This window comes from Pinus tabuliformis, chromosome 8, assembly GCF_031772625.1.
Source record: "Pinus tabuliformis cultivar Carrire ecotype Pingquan chromosome 8, CPIR1, whole genome shotgun sequence".
Classification (NCBI taxonomy): Eukaryota; Viridiplantae; Streptophyta; class Pinopsida; order Pinales; family Pinaceae; genus Pinus; species Pinus tabuliformis.
The window spans coordinates 902,176,539-902,198,786 of NC_142294.1; positions in this window are offsets into that span (position 1 = coordinate 902,176,539).

The window sequence follows — 22,248 nt, forward strand, 5'->3', positions numbered from 1 at the left end:
AAATGAAATGAATAAGTATGAAGCTATAAGTCAAATAGAAGATGACCTAGAGTGAGATATATGAGAAAATAAAGTAACCTCTATGAAATTTAGTAACATAATCTCAACAAGAAAGTCTAATGACCAATGATAATATGATCATAGAGGAAAGTGGATCACCATCCCATAGATATAGTGGATGAAGAATCTAATCCAAAAGGAAGAAAAAATAAAGAAGAAAACAACAAAGTGAAAATTTTTGGATCCATAGAGGTAATTCAATGAGCGATCTAAAATGGATCTAAACAAATGAATAGTTATAGGATACAACACTTGCACACTAATTCAATAATTAATGAAGGTTAGATAAACTATTAAACACAATGCTAATGTAAAGGAAAATGGGGAAAAAGAGAATCAAATGGAAAAAAATAATAATAATAATAATAGAAATGAGAAGAGTGAGGAATAGGAAATGAAATTCCATGCCTATTAATATTCCCATTATCATACCTCCCCCTATTGGTTCCTATAATTTCACTCTAATAGAGTTTTTTGTTGGAAAATAGAGGAGATGATGCATAGGGAGCCATTAACTACCTTGTAACTATATACCACCAAAACCATAATCAAGAAAATATTTAAAGCTAGCTTTCCCCTTTGGGTTTCTACGGTGAACTCTATGTCTTCATGCATGTTGTAACAACCCCGGGTTAAAATTTCATGTAATAAAAGTTAATGAAGGAAAACTAATACCAAGGTCAAGGGACACTTATTCCACGCTGAATGTGGGAAAAATATCTCAGTGGGAATCATTTGTTGTGTATTATGGCTAAGGGGAAATTGGCAAAGGCAATGGAAATGGATTTGAAAATGAAAAAACAAGTTACTGGTATTTTATTTATGAAAATAAATAGGAGAAAATGGAGGTGAAAGGTCACAGGTTGCATGTGAGGAGGAAAATTAAGGAAAATCAAGGAAAAGTGAAGAAATTATAGTCATCAATAATAAAAAGACACTAGAGCATCAATTTGTAGCCTATTTTCATTTCAATTTCAGAATTGGTTTTCAGAGAGGAGAAGAGCACCAAGAGGAGAAGGAAGAAAGAAAAGGAAGTACAAGGAAAGTAAAGGAAGGACAAGGAAAGAAAGGATCAAACACGGAAATGTTGGATCAAGAAAATTTAAAATGGATACTTGTAGGTAACAGGTTGCATGTGTGATTTACTAGATGGTTTTGGCATGCATAATGTGTGCATGAGTGTATTTGGTTTCATTGATGCCAGTGGCATGGATTTTTTCAGGTTTTGATAGTGTTTGTTGGCCTTTCCATGCCATTTCTGGATAGCCATGGTTTGATGGGATTCTTTCTTGGTTGAGCTTTGGATTGCTAGAAGGTTCTAGATCCAGGTGCGATGGTCTTAGGAAAACCCCAAGGGTTGGGGGTGGAGATGGTCTTCTTCCAGAATCAATCATCAGGTGGGTGGAGATAGGAAAATTATTTAAGGGATGGTGAAGGAGTTCTAAGACATCCAATCTTGATTTGGTTTTGTGATCTCAAGGCCGGTTTAGGTGAGATCATTGTATGGTGAGGGTGGAGGTGGTTTAACTTATGGAGTCCCTTGGTTGTTTATGGATTGTTTTATCTCATGAAATCCCACATTCATGCTTGGAATATGGAATGGGGGTGATTGACTGAAAGAAAGATTTGGTTCGACCCAATCTATGGTCGAGTGGTATGTGGAAGTCCCTAACTTGTTTGGCTTCTTCATATGGCTATTTAGAGAGAAGTTTCCCTTGTCTTTGATGAGTAATTATACTTATTATTATGTGGCTTTAATGGTTGTTCTATCATTGTTATATACCTACTTATATCTTGGTATAAGCATGGTTATATCACAAATCTAAGTATGGATCTTATCACATGTCATTCAATGAATGTCTGGTTAATGAATGCATGACCTAATTAGTGTTATGAAATCTATTGTGAGAAAGAATAAATAATTCTTGTTAAACCTCAGATAAGTCTCAGATCTCTATGCTCAAATATGCATTCATGACATGTAGGTTGCATGTTCATCATGTGTTTGATGGAATGTCAGTGCTGGTTGGGAGAGGTCAGGTCAAGTCGTGGTTTAAGTTTTGGTTTGGAAACCTTTTTTCTCTATGATTCATCATTTCTGGAAGCGTCATTGAGTTCTGGGCAGGGGCTTGAGTCTTAGCCCTGAAAAACTAGCTCAAAATTTAGGGTCACTGGCATAGAACTGATCGAAAATGTCTACAGTCTCTGGAAAGTAAGAATATGGGAGAGATTGGAGGGTTCCAGTCATTTTTAGGCCTTGACAAGGGAGATACTGAGGTTTTAGGTTAGTGAAGCAAAGAGTTAGATCATGGGTTGGACACCTAGAGGGGTTGGGTTACTCCTGGAGGAGTTAGGTTGCTCTTATAGGTCCCTAGGCACCCGAGGGAGGTCAATAAAGTCTTAATTTGTTAACTCGATTTCCTTAAGGTCATATAGGAGGTTGAGTCTTATCATAGTGACCCTTAACTCATGTTTATCCCGAAAAAAATGGTGAAAGTGGGTAAATATGGGAGGAGGGGTTTAAAGGGTGGTATTAGAGCAGGTTGCTCTCTCTTAGGTAAAATATGATGTTGTTATGTATGGGGTCATGGTACATAGTTGGTATGATCATTCATGATGTTTTTATATTGATGTGATTATGATTTTAAATGTATCGTGCTAATGTGGAATGAATTTTCAGATGAGATAAGCCTCCCCTTAACACCAATGAGGTATGGTTTTGATTTTCTTATCTATTTGATTTATTTGACATAACCTACTTGCGGTAAGAAGAGGATCAGAGATGAAAAGAAAAATGGTAGACTATAGTTCCCGTGACTCTCCCTACAGATCAATTAGGCAACAAGGAGATGGGTATTCTCCTAGTATAGCATATACATTGAGGAGCTTGAGGTCAGAGCTCAAAAGTTGTAAAGTAGACAATGATAGGTTAGTTGACGCTTAGGAAAGGCTTGCAAGGACTCAGGAAAGGTAGGTAGAATTCAATGAAACAATTATTTAGAGCTTGTCATAATTATATAGAGGGAAAATTGAGGATTTCCAAGAGCAAGAAGAGAAAACTAATGGAGCCTATGGTAGCAAGTGTTGATCTAGATATGGGTTGGATAAAGGGAATACCGTTAGAGGTGGAAGATCACTGGCTACACCTGACAGGAGGACTAGTATGTATGGGTAGCACTCTAGTTCATCATCCAGGAGACATTATCACCATCATCATAGCCATCATCCTTATAGGAGGAGTGAGTACTTGCTAGAGGACTTAAAGAATGTCAGGATCCTACATTCGATGGAGAGATGAAGAAGTCAAAAGATGGATAGGCATGGTTGCTTGGGATGAAGAAATTATTCAGATTGCATAGTTATTCAGAGAACATGAAATACAAGATAGCCACCTTTAGTATCAAAGGGAAAGCATATATTTGGTGGGAATATGTGAATAATTTCAAGGGAATTCGAGAAGAAGAGTTGATTTGGGATGAGTTCAAGAGACTCTTCAAGAAGAAGTATTTATCATAGAGGTATTATGATGATAGAGTTAAGGAATTTTATGAGATGCATATGGGTTCTATGACATATGATGAGTATGCTAGCAGGTTGCTCGAGCTTTTGAGGTATGTGCCTTACCTCAAGGATGAGAAGGCTAATATTCAAAGATTCATTAATGGATTTCCAACAAGATATAGAGACCAGATTAAGTTTGATGAGACTAGATCGCTGAAGGAGGCCATCCGAAAGCTAAAGCATTATTATGAGCAATCAAAGTATAAAACTGAGCCTAAGAGTGACTTGAATGGAAGTGAGAAACTTAAAGGGAAATGGCCACCACTCATGATGCAGGTGAGAAAGAAAATGTTTCTCCTTACAAGAGGTTTAACGCAATTCAAAAGGGGCATGGATCACAACCTAGAGAGCAGTATACTAGAGGTGATGGTAGGTGACTATTGCAATGTTGGATATGTGGAAATTATCATCACAATAAGGATTATCCATTGTAATAGGGCGTTAGGCCTCAGATATACAATGCTCATGTTTTCAGGATAAATCGATCTTGTAGACAAGGCCGATCTCCCTAGTATCAAAAGATATCTAGCAACAAGCAGGACAAGCAAATCTACCTTTCTCTAAACATATTGCGATTCATTAATAAAAACTATAGAGGTGTTTAGACCCTACCTTAAGTCCAACGCTAGTTTGTAGCAGCCATCCTTCAACCATCCGAAAGAGTTTCCTTTTGAGAACCTGCAATCACAAACAAGCACACATCAAATAACACCTGCATAGCTAATATCATAAATCATGTTCATTATGGTGATCAAGGAATCCATAAAATAAACCATAAAACACAGCTTATTGAGAAAAATAAACTTATTTGTATTAAGTTTGAAATAGAATAACCTTACAACCTTTGGTGCCTTGATGTTGTACAAGCTCTTCCCAGGGTCTGAAACAGGAATCTCCTTTACTTTGACAAGCCTCACACTCTTCCAAATGAGATCAAAGAGGTATGTAATCTCTCCTCACAAAAGCTCAATTAGGAAGACTAAGTTCCAGTAGCATTTCACCTCAAAAATATTCAGCTTTTAACCTCCCAGTAACTAGCCCAATGCTTCATTTTATAGTGCAAAGGCAGAAGGTTATGTGTCCACCTATGAAGGGATAGAGTCCTCCTTCAAAGGGATAAGCTCCTCACATCAAGGGGTTAGCTCCTTAAGGTATGGGATGCATGAACCTTAAAGGAGCAAACTTGCCACCTCAAGATTCCTTCCAGAAGGTTCTAGAAATGATTCAAAGTGAGTTTTTAAGAATATACTTGCACCTTTTTGACTTTTACAGGGGTCCACACCCATAACACAGAGACAGAGCAGTCAGGTGCGCAGGGGACATGACCTTTAGGTGCGGGACCGCAGGTAATGCTAAGAGAAAGTGCAGAACCAGAGTTTTAGAGACTTTTGAGGGCTTTCTCTTATTTTCAAGGCTTGATATGAAGAACTGAGGCTTAAGACTTGCAAAGGAGGAAAGTATGAGTGGTAATGGACTCACACAAATTGCAAAATGTCAAGGTGACATTTTTTGTGCAATAGATTTCCCCCTAAAGTGCAAAGTCTCTAATAGATGAAGATAGAATTTGTCATCTAAGAATAGTGAAATACTTTATCATTTCAAGGATCATCCTTTGGACACCCCAGTCGAAACCTGTAAAAACATTCAATGCAAAATATATATATATGTGAACATATCATCGTTGAGGTAGGCATTCCCATGCTCAGATCAAAACTGACTAGAAAACTAACTAAACTTCTCTGATACATGAATGATTTTGTAATACATCACGAGTATAGACATATATAGACATAGTATGGGTGCAGCCATCCGTTTATGAATAGTCCACTGTATAATGAATAACAAAATTCCTCTCAGCCTGGATGGTGGAAACTAGATCTAGGGTCTTGATTTCTGCTTCCCGAACTAGTACGATTCTATCCATGTGAATGAATGTGTAAAAGTTGAACATGGTAGAAACCACTTGATTACCAGTCAATGATGTGAATTATTAACAAGTGTGAGAGAAACCACCAATAATGTCAATGGCTCTCAAAGTACTCAGTACAATCCATGAAATGCGAATAAATGCGTTGATGTCGAACATGTCATAGAATCGTTTGATCGAAGGTCAACGATGCAACCTATCGTCGAAGGCGAGAAACCTACCATTAGGGCATGCAGATTCCAAGGTACTGACGATTCCTAGATCATCTTTCTAGATAATGAGCTGAAGTCAATAGAAAGCGATCTATCATAGGCAAGCCCACAACACGAAATCATAGATCAAGTTTTGAAGAAATATATTTGGCAAGGACTAACTCAGGGATGGTCAAAATGGATGACAGATATTTTGCAAATGAATGGTTTATTTGAACTGACCTCTTGAACACATAACGACACTGCAGATGGTTTGGTGACAATTGACCCAAAGCTAATACCTAGAAACCAGTTGAAGACTTTCAATATGGTTTGATTAACTGTTAGGCAAAGGATTTCCCAACCCAGGTAAACAAAAAGTGTCGTGTTCAAGAGTGGTTGACTACTTTTCTAAAACACAAAGTATAACAAACAGGTTCATTTTTCTCTCTTTTCCCCCACCATTTCTGGCAAGTACCTCTTTATTTTTGACAAGATTGAGGAGGATAACATTTGTTTAGTTATAAGCTCATCCTTAGGATGAGTCCAACTTAGTTTAAAATTTGAACCCTAAGAAGGAGTCGTTCGTTCCTATTTAAAATTGAACAGGTCCTTTACTGTTAAATTTTAATGAGTCCAATATAGGAAAAACTCGGTGTTTTTCAATTTTAGGGAGTCAGAAGAAAAACTTAAGGAAACTCCATGGGTGTCCTTTTTTATAAATTTGTGTCCCCCAAGCCTGAAAAAGTATAAAATAATACTTGAGAGAACCTCTTGACCATTACAATCAAGGAGTACTTTTCATAATTAGTGGCTCCGATCTGAAAAATGAAAAAATCGATCGAAGACACGTCATTTTATAACCAATATCGAACTTGAAATGACAACAATCCGGTGATCTATTCATGTTTATACGGTCAGAAAAGAGTTGTAAGTGGAACACCTTTTTAATTCTGTTTAACGAGTTAAAAAGGGAAAAACTCGACAATCTTTTCATATTTTATGAGTCAGAAAAGAGATTAAAGAGGACTCCAATGTTTTGCTTTTTCATAAATTTTGGAAGAGCCTGAAAAAGTGAAAAAGTATGCTCTTTGTTGAAAATGATCAATTATCCCTGAACATCCAATATTCTGCACAAAAACTCAAAACATTACTAATACCTGTTTAAGGTAAATAAAAATGTATCAAAAGGTTACCTTTTTAAAGTGAAAAATAAGTAAATTAAAAATTCATTTATTCAAAAAAGCTTATAAAAAGGGATTTTGTAAATTCATTTTTACCGTTTGATTTCAGAGTGAGAAGTGAGAACTTTGTGTAAGAAACTTCCTATGAAGATGGCGGAAAATCCATCCATTGGAATCGAAAACCGTCAGCTCCACGTAATCCACATCATCCATATCTTGCATTTCAACTATTTACATTTCTTTTTTAGGCTTTAAAATTGATTTTTTAAGGAGAATTTGCTTTAGAAAAATGCTCGCAGGGGTCCGCAGGTACAACATGCGGCCCCTGCGAACCCCGAATTTTTTCTACAAAGGAAAAAGTCGTGGGTCCGCACCTATTGCTTACGACGAGTGCAGACCTACGCACTGTCCGTAACCAGTGGGTGCAGACCCCGTGAAATAGGTTTTAAAATTTCAAATTTCTCCACTTCCGCCCAAAAATTTTTGAACTAAATTGTTCTAATATGTCTTTTTTTTTGTAATGTAGGACATACAAAATGCTTATTTGGCTGGAACGTGAGCATGAGGATGTGGACCTTGCCGCAATAAATCATCAACCCCCATTGGATGCATTAAGAGCATGCACACTGTTTAAATTCTGGGCCATACCCGGCATGAGGTCCCAAGTAGACTTCTTGCAATGGCTAGTAGACAGGTGGAACATACAGGACCAGTGTTTCATGATTGGTGGCCACCGGATCAAAATTGAGCTAGAGGACATATATTTTTTTACTAGTTTGCCCAAGAGAGGAAAACAATTATCTCTTTTCGAGACTAGGCCAGGTGACCAATCTATCGCTAGTCTCCGATTGGAGTTTTGCAATGATCAAACAGAGGACAAATGGATCAATATTAAAACTATCTCCCATCCTGAACTTAAGGTTATTGCATTCACTGTCACCAAAGTATGGGGGAGTGCAGCATTACATGTAGCTACCGGATCCCAGATGCAAATGGCAGTAGACTATTATCGAGGTACCATCTTCAACTGGTGCGAGGCTGTGTTGGTGAATGTAAAAGGCCAACTAACAAGAGCAAAGAACGAGCAACTTAAAAACTTTGGATATGGTTTCCTGGTCGTGAGCTTTGGTCTAGAGAGGGTGCCTATGTTGGTCCCACAACAGCTTTCTATTGAGGCTAGACTTCCTCGAGAGCCTAGGATAATGCGTTGGGTTGCAGTGATGGCCCGTCATCCTGAGGAGGGTTCAGAGGTTGTCTGATTTCCGCCTAAGTATTTTCATTGGTTGAGGAACCAAATTTTTGTGATTCAGGATTTTCCATATGGTGGGATGGATTATCATGGTGACCCAGACATGACTCTTCCACCAGGAGAGCAGTGGGATGATTCAGGTAAAATCATTTTCAACACTTTCTAAGTTTTCTAATTTATTTTTTTTGTTTTTCAAATCGTCCAAAACTGATAACAAAAAGTTTTAGATGGATATGTGGGTCCACGACGACCAGCCGCTCTCTAGCCTTATGAGAGGAGACACCCAGCTGCAGCAGTACCAGCTCCACAGGACCAATCTACAAAGACCCTGACCTAATTGGAGAATCATCTAGAGCATTTGACAGCAGATATTCCAGAGACTAGCATAGATGATATTCCACTTAGGTTACAGCGATATGTGACTAGGATCCCAGGACCTTTTAGGAGGTTCGTTTATAGGGTGGCCCGAGTAGTGGTTTCTTATTGTGATCATCACCAGGGATAGGATGATCGCTTTTGTAAACTCATACAACATTTTATGTCTTTTTGTATTATTACTTTTGCTGATCATAAGGTGTTTTTCAACCTATGATCGAAGACGATGTATATTTGACACACTTCTATGCTATGATATATCACTATTACTAGCTATCTTGTATAACATGTTATGGAATGTTTTTAAATTTACTGTTTTGATTATTGAAAATGTCTATTTAACATACGAGAAGCAACTGCATCTACTAATGTATTTAAATATCTTGGAATATGCTGATATTCAATGTAGTCAAATTCACGTTCCAAGAGACGAACTCTCAAGAATAATCTTAATAACACTGGATTTCTAATGGCATAAACCCTGTTAAGCTATAATACAACGAGTTCAGAATCTAACCTAAAAATCAAACTCTGAATCCCAAATGAGATGGATTTAGATAATAACTCAATCACTGCACTATACTTTGCAATGTTATTCGTTGTTTGACCGAGGCTTACTCCATGCATAGATACTAACTCATCAGAGGGTGAATAGATAACCCAAGATGTGGAAGAAATGTTCCGTGTATTATGACAAGCACCATCAGCGAAACCAATGTATGTTTGAAGAGATGTCAACATCTGCAATATCAAGAGTAAAATCAAGATAAGTAGGAATAATGATAAAAGAACTCTCTAAACTAGGCACACATTTCTAATCTAAAACACACCAGCTAGAAAGAAGCTAAAAAAAATCTCCACACCAAAATTTAAGCATAATATCTCTTCAGATAAAGCCCATTTCTGGTTTTACCCAAAGAGACACCGTCAAAATCTACCAATTCATAGGCCCCTTTTGCCAGCTTTCGCTTAACAATATAAGGACCATGCCACATAGGTACAAATTTTCCAGCCCCTAGCTTATCATTTGCTTGATTTTATAGTAAGACTAGGTCTCCTTCCGAAAAATTACGAGGTGTAACATTTCAGTTGTACTGAGATTTATTCGTTTTGCATGAGTTTCGATTGCTAATGCAGCATCACGTCGATTCTCATCTAGCTGAGCTAAGTACAACAAACATTTCTCCTCTTCGGAAGTGGCTAGGAGTAATTCTATGGCTATTTACAATGACGAAATTTCGCATTCAATGGGTAACATTGCTTCCAAACCGTAAACCAATTGAAAAGGAGTGAAACTAGTTGATGTTTTTACTTAGGATTGATATGCCCAAAGTGCTGAAGATAAAATGTTATGCCAATTCAACTTATGAATACCAATGATTCATTGGATCATAGTGACTAGAACTTTATTGATAGCTTCAACCAGACCATTAGCCTGTGGGTAATATGGAGTAGAACTATCGTGACGCAGGCAAAGTTGATCTGTCAGTTCAGTCATCATGTTGTTTCGAAAATGACTTCCATGATCAGTAATAATAGCTTGAGGAACACCGAATCTAGCAATTATATGATTGAAAACAAAAATTGCAACAATTTTTCCGTCTACCGAAAATGTAGGCATCGCCTCGGCCCACTTAGTAAAATAATCTACCGCAAGGATGATATATGCATGCCCCCGAGCCGAGTGAGGGTTACGTGTAATAAAGTCGATACCCCACTTTGCGAAATGACACACAGCAATAATAGGGTGGAGAGGAGCGGGTGGAGCACACATCTTACGATTAAAAATTTGACAATTGTGGCATTTCCAGACTGCATAGATACAATCTTTGGATAAGGATGGCTAGAAATAACCAGTGCGCAATATCTTTTGGGCTATGGCATACCCAGACATATGACCTCCACATGCTCCAAAGTGACAGTCATTCAGAACCTTTTCAGCTTCTTCATGAGTTAGACAACGTCGGAAAATAGAATCCGCCCTATGAAAATAGAGTGTATCTCCAATAATATTGTATTGTTGGGATTGGAAACGTATTTTCCATTGCTAAGATCGTGAGATTTTAGGCTGAAAAGATTGCGTTTGGAGATAAACAATAATATCTCCATACCATGGATTAAGAGTACTGATAAGAAACAAGGATTCGTCTGCAATGGGTTCTTCCGCCACAATTTCAGTATCAATACGCAGGAAATCACACATCAGTTCCGCAAAAACCAAAGATTTCTTTGCCTTGGATTTTTCAAATTCCAAGTCAAATTCCTGCAGGATAACTATCCATTTGGAATACTTGCCCCCTAGCAATTGTTTGGTCAAGATATACATCATAGGGTTACAGTCAGAAATTACCGTGGTTTTGCGTAATAAGATGTAGTGACGAAATCTTTGGACAGCTTGAACAGCCGCCAAGGCCAATTTCTCCACATGTGAATATTTAAGCTCAGTCGGATTCAGAGTTCGACTAAGATAGTAAATCACATGTTCACTGTTGAATTCATCTTCCTGAACTAAAACCATCCCAATGGTGGAATGAGAAGTGGCGAGGTACAAAAGGTAATCCTGGTTGTAGTTGGGAGGATACAATAACGGTGCATGGGTCAATGCATGTTTAAGTGCATCGAAAGATTTTTCAGCTATCTCATCCCAAAAGAATGGAGTATTCTGTTTCAACAACCTAGTAAAACCTTTCGTTATCTCGGTATAGTTAGGAATGAAATGACGTAAAAAGTTTGCTTTCCCTTGCAAACTTTGGAGTTGGTGAAGAGTCGAAGGAGGAGGTAATTTGACAATAGATTCAACCTTCAAGAGATCGACATGAATGCCAACTTTTGAAACAACAAATCCTAGTAAACGACCTGCTTCTATACAGAAAACACATTTGTGTGGATTCAGCTTAATTCAATAATGCCTACATCTCATAAAGATTGCTCGTAAATGAGTGAGATGATTGGCTCTACTTAATGAATGAGCAGGTAAATCATCGAGATAAGGTTGCACAATGTGCTTGATGTCATGAAATGCGTAAGACATAGCCCTTTGAAAATTTGCTCCAGTGTTCTTCAATCCAAAAGGTAATTTGCAATAAGAAAATGTCCCCCATGGACAAATGAAAGTCGTTTTTGGTTGATCAACAGGGAGTATGTTGATTTGATTGTAACCGGAAAAACCATCCATAAAGGAGAACATTTCACTGCCAGCACAATCATCAATAATTTGATCGATATAGGGGGTTGGATAATTGTCTTTAGGACAAGCTCGATTAATATCCCTATAATCAATACATATTCTTATTGTTCCTTGCTTTTTGTTAACAGGAAGATTATTCGATACCCAATCCGTTAAGGGAATTGGATAAATGAAACCTGCATGAAGTAATTTCTCAACTTCAACTTTAATAGCAACAGCTTTTCACGGGTGTATCTGACGCAAACGTTGCCAGACAGGTTTAGCATACGAGTAAGTTTTAATTTCATGGACAACAATTGATGGATCGATTCCTAACATTTCTTCATATGACCAGGCAAACACGTCGCAGAATTCTTGAAATAGGGCTTTATAAGTTTGGATTTAATTGTCCGAACAGGAAGCACCTATATGAATGTTTTCAATAATTCCGGGTTTAACTGAAATGTCGATAGGAACCGTTTGAGAGATATTTCCCAAATTTAACTCATAATCAGGATGTTGCAATGGATTCATGGTTCTTTGACATAGTCAGCGGTAAAAATAGATGAAAAATCATTTTCAAAATGATCAAGCTCAGGTAAAAACGAAGATCGATGATGAAGATCTTCTCATGGTAAATCATCAATAGGCAAAAGTTCACGAATCTACTCATCAGTATGAATAGGATCAGAAAATGTTGTTGAAGCTGAGGTTGATATTGAAAGTGATTCCCCATGGACCACATTCATTGGATCAGTTTCAGTTGAGCAAGAGTTAGAAAAAAACTGTACTACCTGATATGCAATTTCAAAGGGACTCAAAGGCATCGCGTTACCAAATAAATCCACCTCAGAATCGGAAGGTACGATCCAAGGATCATCAAAAGAAATAGTGTTCGATGAAATCATATGAATAGTTGCAATAGAAGGTGATACGTTAGGAGGAGGGAAGGAAAAAGTTCCTAGTAAACCAGAATCTTTAATCAAACCTACCCTAACATCCTTGTAAGGGATAGTTGTTTTACTGACATGTTGAATACTATCTGAAGAGGCTGGGTCGGATGAAAAATAAGTCATCTGGTCTATCATTACGATCTTTCCATTATGAGGGAACTTGATAAGCCGAAAGACCGATGAAACAATAGCAGTCATAACATAAGACCAACTGCGACCCAAGAGAAGGTTGTAATCTAGAGGGGCATCAACCACTTCCACATCTAGATTTACAATTTTGCCTTCAACCCCTATAGGTAAATCCTGCAAAATGCCAAAAGGATGGAACCCTCAGCCATCAAAAGCCTTTAGAATCGTCGGGGACTGATTGAGTGTCGGAGAACCAAGCGATCTCCAACACTGGATCGACATAATACACGTAGAAGCTCCCTCATCAATTATAGTCCGAAAGCAAGGTCTGTTTTTTACTAACACTGGAATCTGGAAAGCCATTTGATGAGGTAGGCAAGGTGTACTATTCTCTAAATCGAATATTATTAGGTTCGAATCCTGAATATCAATAGCTCCTATAGCCGACAATAGTAGTTTACGTTGTGCTGGGCATGATTGCAGCACCTCCAAAGCCAACATTGCTGAAGGGGAAATAGCCAAGTCTTCAACAATGTTATAATTCTAAGAAGCTCTCGTATGTGGATTGAAAGCTAACTTCCGAAGTATACCTTTAACAGGTGGTTTGATTACTAAGGCAGGGTTAGGTTTCGCGATCTGTAGCGGATCAGAACCCGAAGGAGTTGAAGTTGATGGGTTTGAATTAGAATATTCTGTTAGCACCTAAATCTACCCTAGGCTGAAGGAAGGCAAAATTCAGGGTAACCACAAACCACGCTCAGTCTGGTAGCTAGCCTTACCAGAACAGGAGATGGCTCTCTCCGAGTCACGCTCAGTGAATGGATAAACGAAACGGTATGAGATGACTTATAGTGAAATATTTATCATAGGCTAGTAAGTGAATATGGATACAAGAAACAATTTTTATGAATGACTGAGCTTCTAGGATGTTATGGGACCAACAGACAGCAATGAACAGAGAATTTAATACAAAGGCACAGATTACTCCGCGAGGCAAGACAGGCAGAAAGTGTAGCGTTAGTTCGAAATAATGCGGAATGGAGAGATTTCTTAGGAGATTGAAAAGGGCATAAGTGCATGAATCCTTTTCAACAGAAGAAGAACACTGAACATGAAATTTTCCCACAGGCAGAGCAAAAAAATTGAATTCTACCTTAGCTAACTTAGAAAATTTCACTGGAAATGAATATGAATTGAACTATGAACATTACAAAATACATATGAAACATAAGAGACACATTTACTACACTCACAACCACATGAATCTCATGAAACAGAGCCACTGCCTTTCATTAATTCTCTGTCAAAAATATACAGTGAAGAAACAGAGTTTCTTTCCCACAGTCTCCCAGAAGTTACAAGCCAACCAACCCTTTGCAAATAGCTTGCATACAATATATAGAATGTGCTATGAAGAGATAGAACGCCCAAGGGTTTGGGAGTTACTTGAATCATTACAAGATGGAGGTGAAGAGCCAACCATCAGCTACAGGTGCAACGTTACAAACATGACAAATGGCTTGGGTGACCATTTGCCTTCCTTCGCCACTTGGATAGAAGCCAATCTGGAGAGATAATACTTTAAATGCTGCCTTAGATGCCAAAAAAAACTGAAATGTAGATGAGCGGGCCCAATTGGAGAAGTCGCGAATCGAAATTTCGTGAAACGGAGGTAAAATTGGGCTTTTTTCATATATGCGCTGCGCCCTTTTCTGTGTGCGCCGTGCCACTTTGGAGCCTGTTTTGAGGCACTTGTAGGAGTCCAAAATGTGCCCAAGTGTGCTTGTTGGAAAGCCTGTCCTGTCTACTTTCTAACCCAAGTGGAATTTCTGAATTTGGTGCTCATTTTCCCCTCCAAATATTCATTCTCCCAAGACTGCTTCCTGTGTGTCAAAATAGGGGCAGAGAGGTCATTTTTTGGGTGTTTTTGACCTCCTGGAGACTCAGATCTTGCCCAAATTTCTTGTCCAAGCACCAGTAGTCGTGATATTTCATGTTGAATCCAAAAATGCAAACCATTCTTCATTTGGAGCTCCCAATTTTTAGCACCACACCAGTGGTGCGACACACAGGGAGAAAAAACCTGTGTTTTGCCCAAAAATTTGTAATGTGACCAAAATTTCCCCAAATTTCTTGAAATTTGGGCTGGAGATCCTCTATGAAGTGCTATGTTGTGCTAAGGAGACTTCAGCCAAGATTCGAAGCCGATTTTTCTCTTTTGCCTCTTTTGTTGCTTTGCTCAATTTTGCGTTCAAGCTCTTTATCCGGGCCCTTGCACTCATGTTTCGTGGTCTGTAATGGAAATCCATGTGTCTCAGTAAGGCATGGTCCTTGTCAGCCTTGTCCAGCAGCCTCTCCAAGTGCATGTTAACTCTCTCTAGATTGGCCTCCTGATCATCATTGATCTCTTGCTCTAATGACATGAGCTCAACTCTTCTTCTTTGTGCAGCTTGGCGATGCTCACGAATGTTTTGTAGCTCCATGATCACCCGCTGATCCTCCAGCTATTTTTTCCTCTGCTCCAGGTATTTCATGTTCCACTTAGCCCTCTCCAAGTTAAGGGATAAGGCCTCAATCACTGATTGCTGCTCCTGGATGATCTCTCTAAGCTCTGCATTTGTCGGTTCTGTATCTGTCTCATCATCATGAAGGAGAATGAATTTTGTCTCTCATTCACCTGATGGCTCACCTGAAGGCCCCTCATCATGCATTGGCTCCTTACCTCTGTCCTCTTCCTATTTCGTCGATGTAGGAAGCGAGGCCCCTTCCACTACGGGTGGAGATAACACTCGCTTTGCCGCTGCAAACAAATGTCTACTGCCTCTCTGATAGGTGATGAATACTGGCATAGTAGCAGTCTCATGGCGCTCATACTGATGAGAAGGACCACCTATCTCATGCTCTGCCTCTGATACTACCTGTGGAGTGCTGAAGAAGTCCCGGGAGATGAAGTCCTCCCAAGCAATGCCCTGCAATCCCAACTGATGATCCACCAAAATCCGGATAAGAGAAAAGTGATAAACACTGTTAAGCTGCTGCTGAGGGGTCTTATGCTGCATGAAATTGTTCATCCTCTCTATGTTCCTACAAATGAAAAATGGGAGGTTCATCATCTGCACCTTGGTAAAGTGCATGAGCAACTGATGTGATAGGCATATAGGCGAGAGAATCTCCCCTCACAACTGAAGTACTTCATGATCAAACTCATGAGTGGAGCATACTCATCTTTCAAATATCTAAATGGGAAGACTCTTATGAGGTGCCTCAAACAACTGGCCTTAATGTAAGGCTCATAGTATTTCCTATCCACCTTCTTCTTCTTATGCCACTGTTCTCCAACATTTGGTATGCCTGTTGCCACTGAGATAGTTTCGGTTGTCAATGTGAAGGTGACCCCGGCCAAGATAGACTGACCTCCGTGTAGGTGAAGCACAAAAGAACGGGGCAACTCATGATGAACTCTAACATTAGCTACCCTTTGAAAAAATTCAAAACATGTTAGGTGCTGGAAACATGGCATAGCAAGAGGGCATGCCTGCAATTCAGTGAGGGTGTTTGGCTCATCCCTAACATGTTTGCCACTCCTGTGATGTCTCCTAGGAGCCTATTCTCCTGAAGCTGTATCGCTGTGAGTTTCCACCTCATACTCTGATGAACCCTCAGATGCCATGACTGCTGTTTATATACTGTACTTAGGCTGCCTTTTGATGATGGTGAAGCTGGGTGTTGTTTTTGATATCTGCCACCAAGGGGAACAATGAAACAAAGGGAGTATTAGGAAGGGAGTAATGTGATGGGAATAGGGGTTATGTGGGGAAGTTTGTTTAGGGATATGTAGGGGGTTTGACAAGGTAGGGTTTGGGGTTTTTATAAGGTAGGGTTTGGGGTTTGTATTGACCAATAGGAGGAGGGGGAAGGGAATAGGGTTTGGTAGTGTTTTAGGGTAGTGATAATAGGAAAAATAGCATGGGGGAATAAGGAAAAATGGTAAGGAAGGGAAAATGGGACCTTGGCATCAACAACACAATTACACAACCCTAGCAAAAATGGCCCTTTGTGTTTTCTTGTGGTTACTTTATGAGTTTTGTTGCATTTCAATCATAGGCACACATCATTATATCATTTATATAATTTGAGGAACCATTGATGTTATAGAGCCTACCTCTCGAGCTGATGGGAATCCACAAAAGATTTGAGGGAGTTTTGGCAAGTTTCTGGCCCTTTGTCTGTGTGCGCCACGCGCAAAACCCAATGCGCCACGCGCTGGGTGTGCACCGCGCCAGTTAGAAAATTGCACTGCGGGCAGGCTCTGTGTGCGCCGCGCCCTGTGTGTGCGCCACGCCCCAGTCTATATGCGTCACGCACTGAAACTGCCTCCAACTTTGCTCCAAAACACACGATGCACACTCCACGACTTTGCAATGTTTTCCCTATGCCTTTGATTGCACAATGACTTTGATTTTTGATGTAAACTTGTGTATAAAGACTTGGAGGTCATGATTTAAATTTTGTTTTTTCAAAAACCCATTTTTCTAATGTTATGTTTTGACACTTTTTCACTGACTTAAAACAACCCTAATTTTCACTTTTCCTCTGAAATTTTAGCTCAAATGATGAAATTTTCAGCACTCTTTGCAGGGATTGCATGACAGGGCATTTGGCCACAGAAACCATGACTGCACCTGGAGAAATCAACTGTTGATCTTTTTGAAAAATTTATCACCAATGACACTGTTTGACTTTTCTTCAAAACAGAGTTTTGGAGAACAATCAAAGTTTATCAATATGACGATGAAACTCTGTGAATCATTATTTTGTAAAGGCCTCTCTCTAGCCTACATGGCTTTACTGGACATATTTAAAGACCAAATTGATTAATCCCTATACCTAATGATCAAAAATGACTTTTGTCCATTAAAGGACCACACCTTGACTGTCATGGACTTTAGTGATCATTGAAAAAAGACCAAAGCCAGCAGGAGCCAGACATGAGGGGAAATGACTAGCATGACCTTTTCCATCAGATTATGGCATGCCCCTAGTGGAATGCATCTGAGTGAATGGAGCGGGACACCTAAAATGAAATGCATAAAGAGTTTTGATCTCTGACAGAGGACTGACCAAACCGACTCTAACACTTCCCATGTACAAAATACCATCAATTATTACCAAAACCCACAAAAATACTCAACATTACTACTTCGGTATCTACTAGTCTGACTTGATATGAAGGTTCAACTCTGCTAGTAGATGTGGTGGAAAAATGACTCACTTTCTCACCAAATCAAACACACTTGATTATGAGTCAATCAGTCGAGTTTCTCTTCTTTAATTATTAGTTCAAAATTGGAAAGTATAGCAGGGTTTAAAGATCTAGCAATAAGTCTGAGCTCTTGGTTAGAAAATTTAGCTAGCTCAGTTGTGTTATTCTTTTCAATTGCATCAGTTACAAGCCCATGTATATTTTGAATGAATGTAAACACTAAAATTTAAAAAGGTATTGAATTTCAAAAAGCCCAGTTCGACCAATAAACTTCTTAAATGAATACTACTTCTCACCTAGTTACATATGCTACATGGATATATAAAGCTTAAAAACATATAACCAATCCTTAAGTTGCCAAAGTTTTTTTTTTTTTTTTTTACAAATTATATTTCATGCATTGATCTCCAAATGATGGAAAGATAAATCAACTGGGGCATCATAAAATAAGTTGCATAGGCATGGATATGGTAACCAAGGAGTTGAATGGCCTTGGCATTAAATTGCTAACTCACAAATCATGGGCATGGTGTGACTTCAAAAACAAACGAAGGTATGAAGGTTTGTATCGGGGTATAGTGCCTATTTTCCCTAATGCATTTTTTCCCGCATCTCCTAAGCCTCTAACTACCCTACCTCACTCTTCTCTGTCTTTGTTATCGGTCAAATAATTGAATAGGACTTACTGTGTTAGCTAACCTCACGCTCCATGGTTTTCGGTATTGAGTCTTCTTGGATTGGTAACTAGTCGATAGTAAATATTACAAACTCAAAATCTTATGCTTAAGAGTGTGGAGGTTTGGGTCCTCCTCAAGGCATAATAATGCTCATGCCTTGTGTGTAGGTGGGTTTAGGCCCTAGATTTCGAACTTGGCTCTGATACAACATGTGAGGACCCAACCAGGGTCTTTTGACTAAAACTAAATTTAACCTCTAGTTTAATCATAACAAGAAAAATATCATATTTATAACACAACAATTATTTGACAATATAATTAAATTTGATTTACAACATATTGAACATGTAAGGAATTTTATTTGTAGCACTTTACATAAATAAAATGACAAACGAAAGAATACCTGATCCGGTGGCTTTGTTAAGGTGCTCCTGTTGGCGCTGCCTGACTGAAGTTACCACCCTCCCAATTAAGAATGTTTATCTGACTTCCTAGCCCAAGAAACCTCCATATGTTCCCTAGCCCTTTGAGCCGAAGTCCAACAGCAGCTTTTGTAGTGTGTCCAAAATCAAAATCAAGCTTACAACCAAAATCAATCTCCTCAATTCTCTACTTCCAAGCCCATGGAACCTCCACATGTCCCTAACTCTCCAATTATTTCCTCAAATACCAAAAACAAAAAGACCAAGAATCCCCCTTTCTCCTCTCAACCTCCTTTCCTTTATGTCTCTCCCACTTATCCACCTCAACCACCTACCATTAATGCCATGAATACCCCCAAATCCTTTTAATTTAATGACCTTGACTTTCCCTCTCATATCTTATCCAAAAATAATTTTGAGAAGACAACTTGGAAAACCTTGGGAAATGAAATACTAATATTTAATTAAGAATAAATTGGAGGAGACAATTTGTCAAACCTTGGGAAACGAATAAGAACTAAATAATAACAAATAATAAAATATTAATATTAATTAATTTCAGTAAAATAAAATTACAGATTCACAAGTATCTAATAATAGGTATATACCAATATTAGTTAATAATTATAAGTAAATATTTCCAGGTTAATTGCACACTAATTAAGGTTAGCCATTAATCATTTTTAACCATTTATTTTATCGTCTAAATTTTAAGCTTTAGAATACTAGTGTATTTGTGCAAGGTGTGGGTATGTAGCTAGCATGCACATATCTCGTACGTATACTAATAATACTTATTGGAATCAAACAAAAAGAATCAATCATTCAACATGTAGGCTAATAAGATAATGTAAGATAATGAGATCAAGTAGGGAATTACAGAGGGCTCCTCTCATTCATATCTATCATGTTTTTAAAGAATAATTGGCACATGACTTTAAGATAGTATCCTACTTTTATATAATATATATTATTTGTAGTCAAATGAATCAAAGATTCAATATGGTTTCAGTCATATCTCACCTTGAATTGGGTATGGTTGAAATGAATCTCTTCCACGCATGCTCTAAGGGAAAAGGGAGAGAGAAAGTCGAAAATCAAGAAATCCTAGATCCTTGTAACAAGGGGTCGAGATAATATGGGGATTATTACCTTGTCATTAGGTTTTCAATGAAGTTATCTACATATCCCATCATCAAATACCCTATTTGCTTCCATCATTCCTTAATAAATATCACTTAAGGCTACGGGCCCACTTTCCTATGGATTCTACAAGTGGTAGCAAGGAATAATCATGAATAAGGAGGAATGGGCTTGTTAATGCATAATCCACCATGCTAGCCTCATTGCCATGTAGGAAACAAGTGACCCTACTTGCATCTTAATAACACGATAGTCCATTGAGAAGTAAATGATTAGCGTTTTTGCATGCTAAACTAAGTGCCTCCCATAAGTTGTGAAAGGCATGACTACATTAACTAAAACCCACTAAAGGCATACCATATTATGGCCAGGCTCCTAAAGGCAAATGCGATCGATTTGATATCCTTGCAACAACCAAGAAGAGGTGCTTACAATGTCATGTATGGACATGTGAAGCTTATTGGGTATTTCCAAAGGCTTTGAATAAGGTCAATTTAATAAATTCCCAATCAACTTTTCTAATATGTGCAATGGATGCATAGGTTGTAGGCTTTGACAATTATTATGCACTTGACTTATGTGATAGCATGCAAGTACCACAAGGGCTAGCCAAGGGAAGAAAGTAAGTTATGATTTCCTTGGTAAGGCATAATGTACTTGAAGAAGGGGATGTCTTGTAAAGTATTTCCAAATCTTGGAGAGTCGGGTAGATAAATTTACAACTACAAGACCTCTTAATATATTTTTTTTCACCTAGAGAAGTGAAGTGATTACCCTCCATTTTCTTGCATTACACCCACGACTTGCCTGTGGAAGGAATCCATGGAGTAGTTGTCCCATATCTATTGGTAACTTCAACTAAGTATCTAGTTAATTTCTTAACTGCTAATAGATAGTTGAGCTAGTCATCACTTCCTTACCTTTCATTTATTGCTTGATTGGGATTGCATCTTGATTTATTTGCATGTAATTGCAAGAAGGAGGTTGTGATGTAACAACTCCAAGTTAAAAGTTCATGTAATAAATGTTAATAAAGGAAAAAGAATAAGACCAAGGTCATGGGACACGTATTCCAAGCTGAATGTTGGGCAAAAACATACTAGTGGGTGTCACTTTGGTTTATTTATGGCTAAGGAAATTGGCAAAGGCATTGACAAAGGCAAAGAGACATTAATTGACATTTATTTATGAAAATAAAGGAAAATAGGAGAAAAGGGAGATGAAGGATCACAAATTTGCATGAGAGGAAAATTGAAGGAAAATAGAGGAAAATGAAGAAAATAGAGGCCTCAATAATAAAAGACTTCTGAGGATTAGTTCACAACTCTTTGTCAGTTTGGCTTTGGAATTAGCTTCAGAGAGAGAAGAAAACCAAGAGGAGAAAGAAAGCAAGCAAACAAATGAAAGAAAAGGGAGGAAAAGGAAAGAAAAGGACAAGCAAGGAAGGTTGGATCAAGCAACTTCAGCAGGAGGATTTGCAGGTAACAGGTTTCATGTGTGATTTCCAAGTTGATTTGTGAATGCTTGGTACATGTATTTGTGTATATGGTTCATTTTTTATCATTGGCATGGGTTGTTCCTAGTTTGATAGTGGTTTCAACCATGCCTTGCCATTTCCGAATAACCATGGTGTGATTGTATTCTTTTCTAGTTGAGCTTTGGGTTGCTGGAAGGTTTTGAAACCGAGTGGGGTAATCTCAAGAAAATTCCCAAGGGTTGGGGTTGGAGGTGGTTTAATCTTTGAGAAGCCCTCAACAAGCAGGTGGAGACAGACAAATTCCTCAAGGTAATGGTGAAGAAACTTTGAGGCATCCAAGCTTGTTTTGGGCTTTGTGATTTCTTAACCAGTTTTTGTGGGATCGTGATAGCTTAAGAGTGGAGGTGGTTTAATCTCCAAGAAACCCTGGTTGTTTATGCCTTGATTTCTCACATTCGTGCTTGGAATATT